We start from the raw sequence: 12,369 nt of genomic DNA on the forward strand, positions 1-12,369 counted from the left end.
GCTTTCCGAGCGTGAAAAAGAAACATGCAACATTGTAATTCACTGACTGGGCGACCTCCACGAATGTACCAAAGTAAGCTACACAAATGTAAGCTGTTTGTTTTGCATTCAGTGATGCGTGTCTAATTATTAATTAAGGTTTATACATGTGTAAAGTGAGAATGTTTTCCAGTTGATTTAACGTAAAGTGCTATATGCCAATACAAAACCATCTTAGAAACATATTTTTACTTGAAATTCACATGTATGCAAGACAGTGAACTCTTTTAAAAATGTAATTGATGTAAAACATAATGAACTTACGTCTAACAATAAGTCTCATAAAACCATTTTTTCCATTTTGACGTTGTGTTTGACTAGTATAACATTCATAAATTCCAGCATCTGATGGTTTAGCAGATGTAATTATAATACTACTTTGTCCATTCCATGATTCTATATCTACACCTTTATGTTTCCATTTCAATTGTGATTCTGATATTGATGTTGATTGTATGGTCATTGTTAGTGTTACATCATCTCCCCAACTCACTGTTTTGGTTTGACTCTCTGGGTATACTTCAGCTATAAAGAATAGAAGAAAGACAGAATTCGTCAATAATGTAGTAACGTTCCCGAACTAAAGTTACCGAAACTCAAATAATTCCTGCAGTTTTTGAAACATACAGAAAACGTGACTCGTTTCTGCGTGTAATATAATCATGGAGAAATAATTACGTCACAAACATGTAGTTAACTGAGGCCTATTTAACTGAGCAACTGTTAACCAACAATACCTTTATTGTTCAAATAGAACCTCCAGCGCCTCATTTTTTTATTATATAATAGAAATTGAGTTTTTAGCACGTTTGTATTGCATCAAAACTGTTACATTAAGCACTGCCAAGCGAAATGATATAACCTAGAATTTTCGAGAAGGTACTACAACGCATGTGACAACGTATTAAAAGACCCAACTTTTAACAATAGGGAAAACTAAGACCTCAACGCAGGCACAACATTCAATAGAAAAAATAAAAAAGTTCATATAAATATTAAATTACTCCTTCCATTCAATAATGATATATTTTTTTTCAAATATACACAATGTTGCAATAATCTCTATGCCAATTCCGATTTTTCATTTCGACCAGGACACATAAACTAACAGGTGTACACAGAATGCGAGATTACCCGATTATTTTGGGCATAAAGACAAAGAGCATCTAAAATATCCAAATGTTATGTACCGAATAAATGACTTGTATCGAATTCACGGTACTGAAGCGTTACTATGAGAAACAGACAAGTGACATCATGCATTCATCAACTATTTATACTATGACGACAAAATTAATCTTCAAAAATTCTATAATGTATATAAGGTCACAAACCTGGACTATAATCTGTTGACATCGGAGGAATATTTTATTATCCCAATAATTCGCAATGGAATTTGGATTGTGACTCCTGAAATATACCCGAAACCTTAAACAATTGTAGACAACAAGACTTACCAACCATATCACACACGTTAATAACCTGATGTTCATGGTATTTAAATTACAAAACTGAATGTTCGGTATATATAGCTTTATGAAAAGAAGACTGAACTGCCAAAACATACATCACACATGTTCCTGTACTGAAATCAGTGCCGACCTAAAAACGCTTTCCAAATATAATTGGCCTGTCAGTTACTTATATAATACTTGCTATATATACTGAATACGGACGGTAACATTGCTACTGACAACACTATCCAGAGTAGAGACGAAAGCAACATATCCCCCTTATAGACAGTTTCAACTCAGAATAGGAGATGTATTACAATAGTGACATCACGTACAAAACGTTTGGTTCACATGGAGTTGTAGGATCAATTAGAAATATTAACTTGAATATTTCAGGAACACATAGTATACCAACTGTGTCTCAGAGAGGCAAGCCCGCTTTGAGATATATATATCCCTGGTAATCACATGGCCGTACAAATGGCTCCAACCATTTGTCGATCATATGTTTACTTTACAAGACCTTAGGATTTTATTTGGAGAATGTAAAGCCAGCCTGACACTTGCACGAACTAGTCGTGAACTGGCGTGAAGTGTGCGTAAACACGTTGTGACTGCGTTCCATGTCGGGACGAGAATTTTGAAATGTTCAAAATTTTGCTCACGACAAAATTTTGCGCCCGGGTCGTGAACTATGCGCAAACTGTTCGTGAACACGTCGTTAACTCGTCGGGACGATGCGGGAGGATGCGTGCCAGTGCGTGGCAGTGCGCGCCATGCCACGACTGTCACGAATAGTTCACGAACAGCTCACGTCGAGTTCACGAGTAGTTCAAGTCATGTTCACGAATTGGTGCGCGTCGCAGCGTGGCCGTGCTTTCCAACTGACACGGTCACGTGTATTTCACGCATTGATGGCACGAGCAGTTCTCGACTAGTTTACGCACTTCACGAACAGTTTGCGCATGACACGAGCAGTTCACGACAAGTTCACAGCAGTTTACGACGAGTTCACGAGCAGTTTACGACGAGTTCACGAGCAGTTCACGACTACTGCGCGACAGTGGCGCTCGAGTCGGTGCAGGGATTCTTGGACACTGCTCGCCATTCCAGAGATCGCCAGCGAAGAGAGGCGAGGGGTTAACTTCTCAACCATTTCTTGGAACAGGTCAGGTGTGATTTTGAGGTAATTTTTGTAGCCCTTTTGATCTTCCTTGTGGAGTTCAGTCAGTAAACTGTCATACTGTCCAAACTCGTGCCTTTTGGTCAACCATTGCCTGACCCACACTTTCCTTTGTGTCTTTCGTCGAGGTGGGGTTGCCTTTTATTGCTCTTCTGCCTCTCCCAGCCTTTTCTACTGCTCTTCAACAATGGCTAGAGCAGCTGCCAGGTATAGGCATTGTGTCTCTGACATTCAGCATGTTGTCTCTTCCACAGCCAATCCAAAAATAACCAGGGGTTGGAGGAGGCCCCCTTTTTATATGGCGCGCCCAAGTCGACACGACACCGTCCGAATTGCGCAAACTCGTCGTGCCAATGCGGGAAGTGCGTAAACTGTGCGCAAAATATGCGTGAACTCGTTGTGCCAGTTCGTGTCAATGTGGACACTGACGGGCACGCATTCGTGAGCTATTCGTGAACTTGTCGTGAACTATGCGTGAGCAAGTCGTAAACAGTGCGGGAGCCTCCCAGTTCGTTCCCCAAAATGACACGACTTGCCACGACATAATCGTGGCCAAAAGTCGTGCAAGTGTCAGCCTGGCTTGAAACTTTAGCCAGCCTGACACTTACACGATTTTGTGTCACGCATTGGAACGACTTAAGTCTTGCTCTGTCTGTTTGAAAAAGGGGTATCCGTTTCTGACTGAAAAGGGGTCCATGCTTTCCAAAGACTGTCTCTAGAGGTTGAGTGATGCAACAATCAGGAGAATGAATCTGATTTTGTCTTTCTGTAACTTCATTTCGATCGTCAAAGTCTATCCCCGGGAGTCCATCTAAGTAAATAAAAATAGCTGACCACCCCCTATCTCCCGGAATGAATAAACCTGAAATGGGTCTTCTGACTTTTACCATTTATGCTTACTGTCTGTAAAGGGGTGTCAAATATCCACAGCTTATCTGAAAATGGGTAGGCAATTTGAGTTTATTTCTGTCTGATAAGGGCAAGGGGTTCCAAAATACCAGCTACACACCCATTAAGTATTGTTTGCAAATATCCCCGGGGGTTCATACCAGCGCAACTGTACGTGGTAAAATGCGGAAATGTATTTTGTGATTTTCAATCGCCTGCTGCTAACACATTGCAGAAGTATATAAATGATTAACGTTGTTAGAATTTAATATGCAAACCCAATAAATTCCATGAGACATCATGACAATGCTAGGGCATCTTTGAACACCATTTATGGGGCTATTTAATCCATATGTGGCAAAACCGTAATTTTACTACGTTAAGGAGAAAGAGGTTAAAGCAGTATATGAGGAAATAATGTAATTGATTGCAAACTTTGTTCCAATGACAGGTTATACCAATAAAAACAAGATGGCTGCTGTTACGGTATAACGGAATGCGACATTGAGTTAGACAAGAAGAACAACGAAAGACTATTATTAATTGCCCAATTAAGAGTCAGAATAACATCAGTTCCAATGAACAGCAGTATTTATTATCAGAACCTTGTAAAGATCAACAGAAGGTGTGTGTTAAAAAACAAAGCCCTACATGTCCAATGTTTCACAGTATTATTAGTATATTTACATTATAAGTTCGATAGTGCAGGTCCTGAGCTAGTATTTGATTACATACAAATAATTTGCATTTATAACATATCCTCACCTTGTGATGCCACTAGAACAGTTTAAAACCTGAAATCTGAATGATCACAGTAGTATACACCAGGTAGATCAGAGCCTTCTGGGATGGTCATCCTCCTAGCATAACCAGCATAGTCTGCATAAGTCACATCACTTGGTAGTTCATCCCCTGTACCTGTATCTATTACTCTACCATATGTAAGTGGTGTTGTCTCATCACTACCAGCTGAGTATCCACCAATTAGAATACTGTTACTCATACTTGGTAATGATTTTGCATTATAAAAGGTAATATCCTTATAGGCAACTGAAGTATAAACAACAAAACAATTAATAAAGTATAAAATATTAAATATAAGAAATGTGATAAAAACTTAATGAGGAATGTGTCACAATGTCATATAAGTCACTCACTCATAGTCAACTCTGCGTTATCTATAAAAATATACAGTTTTGCAAATGTCAGTTTTTGAGATGGTGTTTAAACATAGAAATATAATTGTCTTCATCAGCAAGGCTCAAAACATACTACAAAACTGATTGATTATTATATATGGGAGAATTGGAAACTGGCTATATAAGATTGAGTAATTAAATTAGACAATAAGCCAGTAAAAGACTGTTGTTTATTTATAAACGGAAACATACGTGGACATGATATGTGTTTGAATGCGTATTAAGTTATTTGTGACATTGTCTTGGTGTCTTAACTGATTAGGTTTGTAGTTACGTGCGAGGTTGTACAGTTACCATATTATTTAAAATGCCACATATCTGAAACTATATTTGTCCATAACCATAAAGATTTTACTTAATTGTTCTTGATTTATTTTTATGAATTATATTAATTCAAATATTTCTCAGTAGTTTCAAATATCATATCAAAGTGTGTGATAATAACCCAACCTCAACTTTTCAGTGCACAAACAAATTGTTTTACGCACGTCTAATGGCGATTTGATTACGTTACCAATGCATTCCTGAATTATATTATAGTTGCTTTCTTATCGGTCACTATATTTAATACAACATGGCCTGGTAATAGGCATGTAAATAATAATTTACCCAAGTCAATATACTGAAATGATCGTATAAGATCTGCTTTGGAATTTCCTTGATAGGTAGACAAAATATAGATATGACGAACAATAATAAAACAATGATAAGTTTATTCTTCGTTTAGGTGATTTAGTTTCGTGAGGTTTATTTGTGTCATTATTGTAACTGTTTCAGATCCCTTTTATAACTATTTTATTGCTATTTTTCTCTTTGCAGCGAGGTTTTTGTCATATTAATCTCGTTAAAACACGTTTTAGAGGAAATTGAATGATCCAGTCGGCTAATCACTGAAACTCAAGTGAGAAGTACGGCAAATGTAATGATGGTATCGCTTATAAATAGTCGTACAAGCTAATGGTAAAGAATATTAGTAACAAGAAAACAGACTTGGATACGAAACAAAAATATATGTTTTGAACCGACTACTTGATACATGTACCACGTGCATTGTAATACAAAGCAACTGTTGGTTTTTACAAATTACACGGCTGCTATATGATAACTATAATCGTGTCGCAATGTAAAGGCAAAAGATGGACCAATATTGTGGCTAAGAAAATCAGCCATACAGATTGAAAAATGAAAACACCACGTCGTAAACAGATGTCATATTATAGATTATTGTTTATATCACCAGTACTCGTGTTAAGTAGCCCACGAATTTTTGAAAATTGTACAACTAGTTCATTGACAAGTAAGTGTAATACTACCATGTCCAGCAAACGTTTTCAATGCGGCACGTAATGCTGTATCGTATCTATCAAAAATAACACTGCGCAGTTAAACATTTACATAAGTACCTCGTAATGTAATTAGTTATATGGACTAAGGAATTATCAAATATGTATGGACGCATTATTGTGTCTAATAAATAAAGTTGATCCTCACGTAATATGGGAAGGTGTCATTCTGAAATAAAATGCTTAAAGATACATATTACCCGAACGTATGTATACATAATAACGAGAATCTTCGTGAATATATAAACATATATTCGCTAATATTTGACAAATATGAGTATACGATTAAAAAAAAAATAAGAAACAGACTTTAACATGAGTAGTACCTGTAGTTTCGGCAAATAGTGCGAAATTCATTCTGCCGGTCTTTAATATACAGCACGTAAATTACGACAAGCTAATTATGACTGGTAACGCTACCAGGCTTGGGGTAATAACAAATGTCAACAGCATAGTACGTACTTGTACGATAAATGGTTTTATAAGTTAGAGCATTGAACGAAATTCGTGGAAAGTGTTATCTGTAGGATGGTATATGTGTTGTAAACACCACGCAGCAGAGATTTATTGCGAGGCGTAGCCCGAAAGATCATCCAGATGTCCTATGGTGTTGGGTTCTTACATACGAACTGCTTTAGAATTACTTGGCAAGGTCAATATACACTTGCCTCACGACTCTACTGCTTAAAGTAACGAAATAACTCCACCCTATCAACATCACACTGAAACGTTCGGGTCAGCTGCTTTAAAGTTTGCAGCTTACTTTCTCAAAACAAATTTTCGAACGCGGAAGTAACATCCTTTTGTAAACTGCCATCATATGGCATGAATTCAGAAACCTACCTGTTTGTGAAGTCTGAATAACAAGGACAAGTAATGGTAACAGCGCTAGCTCCATTTCCAGTGCACTTATTCAATAAAATTCGTGTCGACGAGTATAGTGCGTTACGGTAGTATTACCACAATGCACACTGGGTAGTTCACCTAAAGAAGAATTAGCAGTCGAGCGTATCTGATTGTGCAGTAATAATTAATAGCGCCTCGTTTATAATAATAAATGGAGTGAGAGTAAGCCATTTATAACATTCCACTAAAGCGGCAAGCATTTAATATATAATGAAGCTCTGTTTTAGCTTAACTTTTGCACAGCTGCGGTTGACAACATGTATCTATTCCAGCAGTTTATACAAATGGATCACCAAGTATTCCGTCATTGTGTTTAACGATAAATAGAAACGCGTGAGTGCATGCTATGCAGTACCTGCTACTGCTACTTGAATGGGGTTGTTTTGTCCTCCACTGTAAATCTCAAAGCAGCTGACCCGAACGTTTCAGTCGCTGGTTCAATTTACCTAACTGAGGTCATGTCCCCCATGAATACCTGGTTTTATATATTTGTCATTGTCTGTGACATTCAGCTTGCTTTTTTTATCTAGTCACGGGGAGAGGGCACTCATTAAGACGCAGTTTGAAGCCAATTCAACTTACTGGTGTCGGTGGCTGTAGCGTTCTGAGGTGCGCGTTGAAACATAGTGGCTGGGTCTTTTCCGCAGAAGTTTCAATCTGGTGTATGGGTTTATATACTCGTAATCTGACCTCCCTTATATTACAAGCACAGTACATGATGTAGATGACTGAAAAAAAATGATGGTATAATTTCATGTTACGACACAGTAATCGTGCATGGTGCGTTTGTTCTTTTAGACAACATGCCTTTCTCCAATGTTTTTAATGGTATAACAATCTGTGACTATTGGGTGACTAGGAAAACAACGACCTCAAGTGTCACGTTAAACTTAGAATACATTCACCTTTGATATGAGTAAAATTTAAACCTATATTTAAATCACTATGTTTTAACTTACTTGTATACTTGTATATATTTGTTTCATGATCTGTTTTATGTATTTCACCTGTTAACGTTGGTGGCGCTATAATCTGTATCGCGGTATTTTGCCTAAATATAATGTATTAATACAGGCGGTGTTCTATATATAATCAACAGTGTATGTAAAAGAATTTGTATATATGATGTGAATATATATTTATCAGGGCGATATTCTTTTACTAACTTTTAATTTGTATGTAGTTATTATCGCGACACTTCTCCCAATGATTGTGACAAGTTTAAACTTCGCACAGTCACAGCGCAATTTACCTAAATGTGTTTTTCATAAATTCCTGGTAATGTTGGAGTCTCATTGTGAATTTATTAAACGCGCATTCGACCCCATTAATATTGTAAATATGACTCAAAAAATATATATATATGCAAAAATAAATAAATAAGGGAAACAACTTGACATGCAAATCCACAATCACCCATAATTTAATAACCGTACATGGATATGTTAGTTGCATACCTAGTAATTACCTGATGGTACTGATGTAAGTTTGTTAGAGGATTGTTTTGATTAACGTTGAAGTATTATTAGATTATTTTATTCAACTCCGTAATACTTTTCTTTTGAGGTAATTCGTATGCAGCACATCACTTCCAGCCACACTCAAACACTTGGTATCGACCCCATTTGGATACTTCCGACGAACATTGCATTATTATTATTATTATTATTATTATTATTATTATTATTATTATTATTATTCTATTATGTATTGATATATTGAAACGACATCTTTCAATTATGTGTCTTGTTCTCTGTACTCAAATGACCCGAATTTGATTTCGTTGACGGATCTTTCGACCCCTAAAGCATGTGCCGTGAAAGCTTGTGAATGCGCCTCTTGTAAAGGGAAATCGCCTGTATTCCTATTTGGTCATATTAAGTATATTACAATGTTACACAAACTACTGTTAGGGTTGTTTGCCGGTGCCATGGAATCGGACAAAACATATGCATATCTTCACTAATAATGTCAAGCTGCTGGCAATTAACACGGCTTGTAACTATGTCAAATAAAAGGTATTAATACTATGTGTCCACAAAGTCATGTATAATAGGTAGGTCATATATACATATACTATGTGTATTGTGAAAGTGCTCAGTGGTAATGTTTTGTAATTCCATATCTAGGGCTATTGTACATAGGCCTTTACCTAGTAGTATACATATGAAAGGGTATTGACAACAAATGCATTTGACGTAACGTGCTTTAAAAATGGTTATTCGAGTAGAGACACAGTATTGTTTACAGTTTATATTGCATTATAGTGCATTTTATTATATATAAATAACCATTCAATGTAATAATGTTTGTTGTTATCATATTTCATATGTTAATAGGCCGAGCACAATAGTTGAGAACCGTTCACGTGGAAAAGTTACGAGAACGATAAACAATGTAATGATAATCTCCATAGACACATCTCTGGTGCGATGCATTGCATCAGTTATGAACTTTATTTGGATCAGGAACACATCTGACATATCAGTTGGATCATAGAATGCGTTGTTTGAATGCCTACTTTTTGTTAAAACATTGAATTAAATAAATCTCTCAATGAGTTTAGAAATTGCTGGCTTCGAAAACAGTCCACTGACTTTGGTCACGGTTGACTAGGATCGTGTTATCGATGGCCACAAGTGAAGACGTACACGTTAAGATTCATTATAATTTGTTTCCAAAATTATTTATCTTATTTTTCATATTTAATTTTACCAATTAAATTAAATATTTTGTAGTCACGGTTAGTGACTGTGATCGGGTACCAAAGGCCACAAATAGGGAAGTAAACATTATGACTGTAGAGTGACGAGTGAGGGCGCTATTCAGTATAATAAATATTCATTTCACATTTGTTCCAAGCATTTATCACATTTGTGTCACGATTATCAAGCCAGGTTATAAGACCTGCATGTCATGTATTCTTTAGACAAATGTTTCATTAATAAATGCAACTAAAATATTTGGGGAAAACTGATCGATCAGTAGCTTTCTCGATAAAAATAAGATGCATGCTGAAAATAGTTGATTTGAGCGTGAAATCTGATTGGTCTTAATTACAATTCCTTAATTTTAAACTACTAATATCGGATGTGTGAGCCATAATTACAGCAATCCCATTGGTAAGATTAGAGTTAATTTTCATGTCATTGCGCCCCCATCGGCAGACATTCTCACGAGGAAGTCCGACGTCGAGGGCGCTATGTTGCACGCTAATCATCCAAAGTTTGTATGTTTGATCAACATTTGAACTCGTCTTCAAATCGCCGTAAATGTATTTTGTGTCCTACATCTTCACCCATGTATATTGTACGAGAGTCATGACCACCAAACAGATTAATCATTCTCATTCATTTAATCAGATTAGTATTGACTCCACGTCTTTCGTAACGCGACCAAGCGTTCCTGTTGTGCTTTCTACAATACCTGATTTTTCACTAAGCCATTATAGCTACCTTTATCACAATCTTCGACGATACCAATATTATTCGAGTTCAATGATCGAATTAAAAATGACATTATTAAACTTTAAAAATTACTAACGTTTTCATGATTCAGATGTTCTCATTCATATAACATGTAGAACGTATTGTGTTGGTGTAGAGTCGACATCACATATTATTTATAAATTGTGAACTGAATACAAATGTGATTGCATTTGACATTGACATTTGGCTTAGAAACATGTGATAATAACACAAGGTGCATTTATTATTAGATTATGCTTGAATATAAAAACAAACATACTGTTGTACATGAAAACAAAACACATATAATACGTATATACAGAATAAAAACATAGTGTGAATGTTTTAACACCAATCAATAACACATGTTATTTCCTGTTCTAATAACTTTCCTGTCCCAATAACAGGCAGAGAATGAATTATTTATATGATCATTTTGCCAATGCTAGTAATTAGAATTGCATCACCCACGAGAGAGATCGTGTCGCACCAACCCACACACACAAAACATGATAATTTGTGTTCGTCTCTAACTAAAATAATTAGAATGACCTATCCCCAATACTCATCAAAGATATCAGTTCTAAAATGTTAGATTTGTTTTAATTACTCAAAGGGGAACTCGTGTATTTTAGTTTTGTATATTTGACTTATGCATTGCCATCCAGTCGACGTGGATGGTGTTCATTATACATTACTTCGAACTGGTCTATTTGGCGCAGCGTTTGTGTTGTGGTTATAGATCGTCATTCTTCAGTGCTGAGGCCATTGCCACGATCGCGAGTTCGAAGTATCCGTTTACTATTAGCAAATTTGTCTGTTTGCATGTACATTTCATTGTACACAAGATTCCTAACACAAACGTGTTATGTGTCATAATAGGTCCTTGTGTTCAATACTAGCTAATGTTTGCTACAGAATGTATCGTACAACGTGTAATCAAAGAATATTATGACATTAATAAGTTATGGGCAACAACCCATAGTGTGTATAATAACGCAACACGATGGTGGAATATTCATCTGAACATTTACACATTCTTACATTTATCGCTAGTGAAATCAAAGGTTATGTCACACGCAACGTAATATTACCGTAATTGGTATAGTACAGGTGTGATGGTTCAAATACCAAAATGGCAACAGTAACAGAAAGACTTCCCTGGCGGCGATGATAACATACGAACACGGAGCCAACAGATGAGGTTTCAACTGGTTCTGGTATTATTATACTTTGCAAACATCAAGTACAATAACGCGGTAAAACTCCACTACTCCAATAACTAGATACTTAAACTCCAATACAATTCAACGAGATCTCCGATCTGAACTCAGTGCTGAACAACTCCCCTATATATACCCCCACTAAATAGACAATTACATCAGCATACATAACGAGTCTGGAACTTACTATAAATTTCTAGAATGTTCCATTACCTTCTATTGCCTTCTACAGTGTTCTATTACCTATTCAACCAGTTTCTAAAAAAATCTAAAATATTCCACCTTGACACAGTACGGTTCTACAACATTCTCAGTGACACGGAAGTGGTAAACAAGTCGTATGCGACAGGTTAAAAACTCTCAAAAAACTTTAATTTAGGCGTGTTATTGGGACACTCTTTAACAGTATGAGTGTAACAAGACTAGCCCTAAATAAGCAACATATTTATATTTGGTTGTTTCCACAATCCATGTGAACGGCGTCTCACATCAGCTTACACGGAGTATTTAAACACGCATGGTATAGATGGGCGAATATGAGTTACATAGAACGTTTTGTGATGTAGCTCCGTCACAAGAATACAATGTTTAGCCTACTCAAAACGCTTATGTTAATTGGACGTTCAATTCCGATTATACTTCTAGATCAGCAGAAATTTTATAAACT

At 36.3% G+C, this 12,369-nt stretch overlaps 1 pseudogene; it reads right to left on the minus strand.

The window, feature by feature from the left end:
• The window catches only part of LOC146738990 (uncharacterized), a 37,109-nt pseudogene that overhangs the window by 19,285 nt on the left and 5,455 nt on the right, over positions 1–12,369 (minus strand).

Source organism: Saccoglossus kowalevskii, chromosome 9 (assembly GCF_978046115.1).
Source record: "Saccoglossus kowalevskii chromosome 9, keSacKowa6.1, whole genome shotgun sequence".
Taxonomy (NCBI): domain Eukaryota; kingdom Metazoa; phylum Hemichordata; class Enteropneusta; family Harrimaniidae; genus Saccoglossus; species Saccoglossus kowalevskii.